Here is a 10,729-nt window from a genome sequence, read left to right on the forward strand (position 1 = left end):
TACATACTCAATAGAAACTGTACATTAAATTTTGAATTTTGATCTTTTCCAGGCTAGCAATACGATACTGTCTTGTGATGTTGGACAGGGCAGCAAGCACAGCTCCAAGTCAGCCATGTGATCACAGAGCAAACAACCAATACACTTACAACCATTCTGTACCCTTAGAACCGTTCTATTTTTTACTTTCGGTACAGTATTCAGTAAATTACTTGAGATGCTCAACTCTTTATTATAAATTAGGCTTTATGTTAGATAATTTTGCCCAACTGTAGGGTAATGTAAGTGTTCTGAGCACTTTAAGGTAGGCTAGGCTAAGCTATAGTGTTCAGTAGGGTAGCTATATTGCATGCATTTCCAACATCCGCTATTCGTTTCATTAGCGCTGATGAAACGAAATTATTTTTAAGGCAGGAAAAGAAAAAAATTAACATAAAATTTTCTCTGTCTTTTGAGCCCCTACCCCTTCCCCTTTAGTGTGCACTGTGCATCTGCATTATACATTAACTAGATCCCCTTAGAAGACACAGGAATGCCTACTGGCAAAAAAAAAAAAAAAAGCAATTTCTCCTGGGACCCACAAGGTAATTCCTTAGGAGATAACATTCCTTTCTCAATCCTGTAAGGGGTTATGATGACCAATTACTCCCCTTTGTGAACTATGTAAACTGTTAATATGTTACTTTGATGTATAACCCGTTATCTCAAAAACTTATATAACTGTGCTTTGTCCTCTAACAGGTAGAACAGTCCTCAGAGGTTTCTGAACGACTGTCTCCTGGCTTATAATCCTCAATTTGGCCTGAATCAATATTTCCATTTCTTTCTTAGATTGACTATTTTTTAAATTTATTTTATTTATTTATTTTTGGCTGCGTTGGGCCTTCGTTGCTGTGCACGGGCTTTCTCTAGTTGCGGCAAGCGGGGGCTACTCTTCGTTGAGGTGCACGGGCTTCTCATGGTGGTGGCTTCTCTTGTTGCAGAGCATGGGCTCTAGGCGCGGCACGTGGCCACGTGGGCTCAGTAGTTGTCGCTCGGGGGCTCTAGAGCACAGGCTCAGTAGTTGTGGCGCACAGGCTTAGTTGCTCCGCGGCATGTGGGATCTTCCCAGACCAGGCTCGAACCTGTGTCCCATGCATTGGCAGGTGGACTCCTAACCACTGTGCCACCAGGGAAGTCCTAGATTGACTACTGATTAATTTTTTTTTTTGTGTGTGTGTGGTACTAGGGCCTGTCACCGTTGTGGCCTCTCCCGTTGCGGGGCACAGGCTCCGGACGTGCAGGCTCAGCGGTCATGGCTCACGGGCCCAGCCGCTTCGCGGCATGTGGGATCTTCCCAGACTGGGGCACGAACCCGTGTCCCCTGCATCGGCAGGCGGACTCTCAACCACTGCGCCACCAGGGAAGCCCCTGATTAATTTTTTTCATCAACAAGGCTTGCTACACAAAGAGTAGTCCTTGAACCAGAAGCCTCAATGTCACCTAGGAATTGTTAGCAATTCAGAATCTCAGGCTCCTCTCCAGATCTACTGAATCAGAAACTGCCTTGTAATAAGATCCCTGAGGAACTTGTATGAACATTAAAGTTTTAGAAGCCTGGGCTTAGATAACTGCTCTCTCAAGCCCTGGGCTAGATGATAAGAAGCCAAGGATAAGGAAAAAACAGACTTAGTTACTTGGCTTCGCTGACTTGATTAGATGCCCTGTTTTATACCTGCCAACACCTCAACTTCATCAGTTCACTCATTCTTTCACTCATTCAACAAACATGTATCTAGCACTACATTTAGGAGTTTAACAAAATTAGCAAAAATATTAAAAAGCGAGCAAAGAAGAAAGAAGAGGCAAACTCTGCCCTTTAAGAAGCTCCCTGTGTATTTGAGAAAACAAATATCGTAATCACACAGGTAAATGTTAAGGTGTTGATTACGTCTAAGCACTACCCTGGAGAGGTACTGTGGGGATTCCTCCCATGGGGGATATTTGATCTGATCAGGATGGTCAGGCAAGGCTGCCCTGAGGAGATAAGAAGGGTGGGTAGAGAAGGGTGGGACAGGTAAAGAGGAGAATGCTCAGGGCAGAAGGAAAGGACAATGCGTAAAGCCCTTCCAGGCAGGAAGAAGCAGGTGAACTCAACTAGTTGCCAGGAGAGCGGGAGCGTGGGATGCAGAGAGCTGACCTGGGAACTGGGGAGGGTCAAAATGAGCTCAGACAGGTGACCAAGGGTCAGCCTCTTTAACACTTTAAAACCCACATTAAGGAGTTTTTCCCCCTAATCCTTAAACTAACAGAAAGCCACTGATGCATTTTGTTTTATTTTAATATTTATTTCACTTTGGTAAGAATACTTAACATGAGATCTACCCACTTAACACATTTGTACATGTACCTTATTGTTGACTCTAGGCTGACCATGTTGTACAGCACATCTCTAGAGGCTATCCACCCTCTTTAGCTGAAACTTAATGCCCATTTATTAGTAATTCCCCATTCCCCCCACTTCCAGCCCCTAGCAACCACCCTTCTACCCTCTGATGTTATAAATTTGACTATTTTAGATATCTCAAATAAGCAGAATCATGTAGTATTCGTCTTTCTGTTTCTGTTAACTGGCTTATTTCACTCACTGTAGTACCCTCAAGGTTCATCCATGTTGTTGCATATCGCAGAGTTTCCCGTTATCATAAGGTTTAATAGGATTCCGCTGTGTGTATATACCACATTTTCTTTATCCATTCATCTGTCAATGAACATTAGGTTGTTTCCACACCTTGGCTATTGCGAATACTGCTGTCTTGAACGTGGGAATGTTAATTTCTCTTTGAGACCCTGACTGCAATTTTTTGGGTTAAATACCCAGAGTTGGGATTGCAGGATCACAGAGTAGCTCTATTTTTTAATTTTTTGAGGAACCTCCACACTGTTTTCCATGGTAGGTGTATCAGTTTGCATTCCCACCAGCAGTGTGCAAGCCTTCCCATCCTCTCCATATTCCTCGCCAACACTTGCTGTCTCTTTTGATAATAGCCATCCTGACAGGTGTGAGGTGATATCTCATTATGGTTTTGATTTGCATTTTCCCAATGATTAGTGACATTGAGCATCTGTTCGTATACCCGTTGGCCATTTGTATATCTTCTTTGAAAAAATGTCTCTTCAAGTTCTTAGCTCATTTAATCAGGTTTCTAGTTTTTTTGCTGTTGACTTGTAGGAGTTTCTTATATATTTTGGAGATTAATCCCCTATCAGATACGTGGTTTGCAAATACTTTCTCCCATCCCATAGGTTGCGATCACTCTGTTGATTGTTTCTTTTGCTGAGCAGGAAGTCACTGATGCATTTTAAATATAGTGCTTTCCCGCATAGCACAGTTTATCAACTGAGAATGTACACAGTCTGAGCCCTGTCCCAACATCTTTTGTCCGTGTCTTTCCCCCTCCTTTCCTTATCACCCAGCAGAGGAGACCAGCATAGCTTAGCATGTTCACACCACACTTGTTATTTGGAGCTGACAGACAGAATGGAGCCATGGGTCAGGCTGACTTGGATTAAATCCATTACTATATCTTCTTTGCTGCAAGGGCCACAGTGACAGTGGTCCTACTACAGATGACACCATCATTACAGCATGCTCAGCGCTCCACCACATACCCAGGCCCAAAGAAGGATGGACTAAATAACTGTTGGATGAATGGCCTAGCCCAGGTTCCTTCACCTCAGAAAGCCTCGGTTTCCTTGTCTGTAAAATATGATAATAATAGTACCCGCTTCCTAGTGTTGCCTTAGAGATATGACCATATAGTTACATAGCACAGCCAGACGTTCCCTCAACACACACACACAAGAGGTCCCAAAGGAAAGATAGTATGAGCTGCAGGTTTCCACCACCAGCTACCGCAATCACAGAGGGTCTATTAAATATTGTCCAAATAACTCCTGAATAATCCGGACGGTTTTGCAAGCGGATGGAGAGAAGGAAATGTCCTCATTTACTACTATCTCATAGTTTCTGATACTGTCTCAATTTCATCCTGTTAATTACTATTCTTCTAGGTGCCATATTATACATTTTTTCATAATTATGCATTTTTTAAGTTCATACTTTTGTTGTTCTCACAGCACAAAGCTACATTTTAATAAAGGCACCTTTGTACATCAAGTTCCTCTGGTTTGGAGATGTGGAGACAAGCCTTTATCACAGCCTAAACTTTGATCTCCTGGGCTGTTGAACTGATCTGTGAATGAGGAAGCTCTGAACCTTGAAAAGCCTCACGTTGGGTCATAGACTAGACACTCATCACCGATCGCTCCCTTCCCTCATCCTTCTCCTCCTACCCATGGAGCTCTGACATGTGCGAGCATGTGACCTTGGATAAATTACTTGTCCATGTCTCAGTTTCCTCAACAGTAAAGCAGGGCACAGAAGAATCATGGTAGAATGGTGAAGAGCTAGGTGAACCCCAGTTGGCCTGGGACAGTCCTGGTTTGTGTTTAATTATTCCAGTGTCAGTATAAAAGTATCCTGGCCCAGCTGATAAATTGCATAGTTATTTTATTAAAAGCATAGGCTTGGGGTTGAGCCAAGCAGGATCTGAATGACATTTTAGTCCCTTAGTGCCGTTAGCAAGTTACTTAACCTCTCTGTACCTCAGTTTATTTACCTGGAAAATGGCGATAAGGATATTGTTTCCCTTGGACTTTCCTGGTGGTGCAGTGGTTGAGAATCTGCCTGCCAATGCAGGGGACATGGGTACGATCCCTGGTCCGGGAAGATCCCACAGGCCACGGAGCGACTAAGCCCATGTGCCACAACTACTGAGCCTGCACGCCACAACTACTGAAGCCCAAGCGCCTAGAGCCCGTGCTCCACAACAAGAGAAGCCACTGCAATGAGAAGCCCGCGCACCGCACTGAAGAGTAGCTCCCGCTCGCCGCAACTAGAGAAAGCCCGCACACAGCAATGAAGACCCAACACAGCCAAAAATAAGTAAAATAAAATAAATCAATTTATTTTAAAAAAAGAATATTATTTCCCTCAATGTTTATTATAAGAATAAATGAAAACAATATAGGAAAGAGCACCATGAACAGTAGCAATGACCACCCTCATCCTTCTCATTGGCGATTCTGTTTACTCAGGACACTTTCAGTTTCAAGTGTGAGAAATACACCTCCAAGTAACATAAGCAGAAAAGAAAACTTAAACATAAAACTGCAATGTCCAGGGGATTTTCTACCTTCAGGTACTTCAGGGTTCAGGGGCTTCAGTGATGTCACCAGGAATCTATGATCTTCTTCCATCTTTCAGTTCTCTTTTCCTCTATGTTGGCGGCATCCACCAAAAGGCTCTCTACATGGTGGCAAAGGCAGCCGCTGAGCGCTCCAAATTTAGGCTTCAGAGTTCCTGATTTCAGAAGGAGAAAGATCCTTATTTCTCAGCATCCATACCAGTCCTTGGGAAAGGTCTCTGAGTGGCTCCAGCGGGGTCCTGTATCCACTTATCCCCATATAGAAGGAGATGGAGCAGGCTGATCGGCCAGGCTGGGTCACATGCCCCCGCATGGCAAAGGAAATGAGCACTCGTGATTAATGGCTCCATCAAGTAGAGGTGGGCAGAAAAAGTTGCCCAGAAGGAATGAAGGATAGACAAAAAAATAACAGATGTCTTTCACATATAGCCTTAAGAAATGATTATTAAACTACACTCAGTTCTCAGTGTTCCTATGTTCAGAGACTGGTCTCTGATACAGACACACAGAATTTAGTTCAATTCATGAAGAGCCAAAAAGAAGAAAATAATGGATAATAAAAGAAAAAAAATTTTCAAAATGGAAGGAAGATACAAGAGACATAGCCCATAGCAGATGATGTATCTTTATAATGTGGTTGCCTGTACTGCTGTCTCTCCATTTTGCTCGGGCACATCCATTATCCTCAGGTCTCTGCCCAGCTGTGTGTTCTTGAGGCCCGCCTCTTAGGAGGGCCTCAGCCAGGTACCAGTGGGATTGGATTGGGGGAAGAAATAGGGGCTGGCATAATTGTTTCCCCCAACTCAGTCTCTGCCTTGCCAAGATCCTGCCAGACTCAAGCTTTCTCCAGACTCTGTAATCACGTCCCTTCTCCTTGGCCTTTTGTAAAGGTTGTAACAGCTTCCCATGTTGCATCCTTGGGTGCTTCATCATGAACTATTGACTTAACCCTGCCCACTCCTCTCTACAAAGTGATTAAACTCAGTTCAACTCTCTTTGCTGAAACTCTTGAGTATGCCTTCTGTTTATAGCCAAGACCCTGACCCCTAGTTCGCCTATATTAGTTTTCTCTTTTCCCCCCATATTAAACAAATAATACATATCATTGTTAAAAAATGTGAAAATACAAAAAAGAAAAGAAAAAAATCATACCTTACCTTACCCCTAGATGTGATGATTACATAAATTTTGGGATATACCCTTCCAAAATTTATTTTTTGCATGTAAATACATATATACACATTTTTTTTACAAAAGTGGAATGATTATTCAGTTTTTAAATAGAAAGTTCTCAAAAGTGAAAAGTGTGTAAGAATAGTCTACCTTTCCTATTAAAACAGATCATAGGAAGCTAATGTTCTCAGATTAAATTTCAATCACACAAAATTTAACTTCATATTTGTAGAACATTATTATTACGATTATCATAACTTCACTTTTTTTTCCAGAACAATTACAAAATGATTATTTTCAGAGTTCTCACTTATAAAGTGACTTGACTTTCAAATTTTACTCAGGCTGGGAAAAATAAATGTGAGGAATATGTTTTAACTTAGCTGGTTTTCCGTGAATTTCTTCTCCGATCATAGAGGAGAAGGAAAAAAAGAGAACTGAAATGAGATGGCACATTTTCTAGTTTTGATTTCCATCTGGAGGGGTTATATTTAGCTCAAAATGAGGATATAACATTCTCCCTAGGTACCTCACTTTCAAAGAATAAAAAAAAAATGCCAAATGATGATGAGTATTTTAAAAAACACAAGTTACGTGTCGCACAATCTGAATGGAATGCTGATTCAGCAATGCCTGTCAAACAAGGCAAAAGGATTTGGGACTTTGTATCTTGCCAAGAACTGTTTTATAACTGGATGCCCAGGCATGGCTGAAACTATTCGAAAAGTTCTCACCAGTTGGTACTTTAACAAAAGTAATAAATATGAAGTCCACTTTGGAACCTGATGTGGTCAGCAATGAACTGAACTATTTGTCTCCCCACCCCCAACCAAACTCATATGTTGAAATCCTAATCCTCAATGTGATGGTATTAGTTGGGGGAGGGAGAGCTTTGGGAAGGTAATTAGTTCCTGAAGTTGGAGCCCTCATGAATGGGATTAGTGCCCTTATAAAAGCGACCTGAGACAGCTCTCGCACCCTCTTTCCACCATGTGAGGATACAATAAGTCCAGTTTGCAACCCATAAGAGGGTTTTCACCAAAACCCAATTATGCTGGCACCCTGATCCCTCACTCCCAGACTCCCAGCCTCCAGAACTATGAGAAATAAATGTTTGTTGTTTACGCCACCCAGTCTATGGTAGTTTGTTATAGCAGCTTCAAATGACCAAGACAGTGTCCTTTAAAATGAATATGGCCACATTTATCGGTCCAAGTTATTCAGAGTGATCTAAAATAACAAAGTGTTTATCTACCAAAAAGAACTGGGCAACATTTACTCATGCAAAACTTGTGAAGCATTTATACTCCCACTCAATCATTTCTGTGATCTGATATCTTCATCTTCTCCTCTTAGATGATATTCACTGCTCTTCTCTCAGCGTTTCTAATACTTCTTAGGGAAGACATGGCAAATATAGATATTTTTTCCCCCAGTCGCCAGCCCCTTTAACTCAGTTTTTTAAACCATTGATTTTACAGTAATTCCTAAAAGATTCCTTCTGTACTGCATCACCTCTCTGACTCACCCACCCCTGCCCTCATGGCTCCAGAAAATTCTTGGCTTGGGCGTAAACCCTGCTTCTTGGGCTGGGGCTTCCCCAGTTGCAGAAGGAACGGCAAGGTCAACCAAACGTCTCTTTCACCCATATAGTCCTTGTAAATGTTGTCTGGAGTCATGTTCTCTACATTTTTTCCAGTTCTCGGAACTTTATGAGTATTGAGCTTTTGAAAGCATGCTGAGAGAAGCGAAGAGATACAGAAGCCCTCAGCAGTGACGTCAATGCAGTGTCTACTTCCATTTAACTGTGTCTGGTAGTGTGTACGAGAGTCTGCACAAAAATCACTCTGTGCTCTTGGCCTCAGTTGAGCCGCCTTTACTTCCAGGACTCTGCTCTTAGAAACCCACATTCAAAAAATAAAAAAGAAACCCACATTCTTAGTCCATCTCAGAAAACAGTCTTCGGCCCTGGTTGGCATTATGTATGCTTCTTATCATCTATTTGCATCAAATTGTCTTCCACACACACCACATCCTGCCACCCCTCAGCTCAGCACGCCTGCAGATCCTACGCGTTCTCTGTGAAGCAGAACACAGTTTACACATTTAGCAAAATCTGGGGCCTCCCGGGAAGGACCTGGGGAACACCAAGTGTACCGTTTCCTGCTCATGGAGAACCATGGGTCCAGAGCCTCAAGTTACCTGGACAGCTTCAGTGGCTTCATTCCAAAGAACAGGCCCCACTTTTTACTAAGATTGTAAGAGCTTGGGGGCCTTCTTCAAGGAGCCTACTGGTAGAAATCATACTCCAACACAGGCTGACATCATCAGGCTCCAGCCACAGTGGCCTCCTTTTGTTGTTTTGGTTCCTTAAGTACACCAAGAGCATTCACGCCTTGGGGGCTTTGTTCAGTCTGTTCCCTCTGCCTGGATACTCTGCCCCTAGATCTTGATAAGCTGCTGCTTTTTCATCATCCAGGTCTCAGCTTGAACATGACCTTCTCAGAGAGGACTTTTCCCACCACCTATCCAAAATAGCTCATGCATTCCCGGTTGTTCTCCATCATGCGACCCCATTTTGTGTACTTGTGGGTGCTCAACAGCTGAAATTACCATATTTATGGGGTTTTTGTCAGGGCTGGCTTCAGGGTGAGTGATATGTGAAGTCTCTTGGAATCCCGTGCTTAGAAGTGTCCTCCATGTGGTTTAATGCTCTGCTGTTGCCATCTTGAAAATCTTAATATTTTTTTTCCAAGGAGATCTTCATTTTCATTTTATACCACAAGTTATGCACCTCTCTGGCTTACTGTTTATTATCTCTTTGCTAGTAGGGTACAAGCCCCAGGAGAGCAGGGACTTTATCTTTTAGGTGCAATATTGTGTTGTCAGCACTTAGAACACTACAGGGAATAGTGTAGCTGCTCAATAAACAGTTGTTAAGTTAAACAGAGGATTATTATGTGACCCAGCAATTTCACTACTAGGTATATACCCAAAAGAACTGAAAACAGATGTTCAAGCAAATATTTGTATAAAACTGTTACAGTGGCACTATTCACAGTAACTAAAAGGTGGAAACAACCCACATGTCCATCAGCTGTTGAATGGATAAACAAAATGTGCTATATCCATACAATAGAATATTATTCAGCCAGGAAAAAGAATGAAGTACTGATACATGCTATGACATGGATGAATGTTTTCCTTGGCAAAACATGTTAAGTTAAAGAAATCAGATACAAAAGGTCACATATTTACAATTCCGTCTTGTGAAATATCCAGAAACAGTAAATCTGTAGGGATAGGAAGCAGATTGGTGGCTGCCAGAAGCTAGAGAGGGCAGGGGAGGGAGGGGAGAGGGTAAGTAAATGTTTAATGCGTATGGGATTTTACATATTTTGGTGTAATAACAATGGGTGGAACTGGATAGAGATGGTGGTTGCACAACATTATGAATGTACTAAATGCTACAGAACTGTTCGCTTTAAAATGGTTGATTTTGTTTTAAAATGATTAACTTTATATTATATGAATTTTACCTCAATTTTTTTTTTTTTTCCGGTACGCGGGCCTCTCACTGCCGCGGCCTCTCCCGCTGCGGAGCACAGGCTCCGGACACGCAGGCTCAGCAGCCACGGCTCACGGGCCCGGCCGCTCCGCAGCACGCGGGATCTTCCCGGACCGGGGCACGAACCCGCATCCCCCGTATCGGCAGGCGGACTCTCAACCACTGCGCCACCAGGGAAACCCTACCTCAATTTTTAGAAAAGAAAACTGAAAAAAATATTTGTTGAATGAATACATATTTATAGAACTTGTGTCAGAACTCTTTCCACAACTAAGTACAGAGTATTCTTAATTCAGCCCAGGGCTTCAACAATTTCAGTCCAAAGCTTTTGAGTCTGCATGAAGATAAGGACACACTCACACCACTATCTGGAAAAACACTTCAAACATTTGCTTCCATCAAGATGACATCAGACATTGTTATCATCATGATGCCAACACTTTATTACTTTTTTTGGTGGTTATTTTTGTTTGTTGGTCTTATTTTTATTTTTAAAAAATTTTATAAAAGAATTTTTAAAGATAATTGTAAATGCATATGCCATTGTAAAAAAAAAATTATGCAGAGAGGTCCTGTGTTCTTCCCCAGTTTCCCCCAATGGTAACATCGTGCAAAATTACAGAGTAATATCACAACCAGGAAACTGACATTTATACAATCCATCTACCTCATTCAGATTCAGTGGTTTTATACGTACTCATTTGTGTGTGTGTGTCCTGTTTCTATACTGAAGTGTAAC

This window comes from Globicephala melas, chromosome 11 (assembly GCF_963455315.2).
Source record: "Globicephala melas chromosome 11, mGloMel1.2, whole genome shotgun sequence".
In the NCBI taxonomy this organism is placed as follows: domain Eukaryota; kingdom Metazoa; phylum Chordata; class Mammalia; order Artiodactyla; family Delphinidae; genus Globicephala; species Globicephala melas.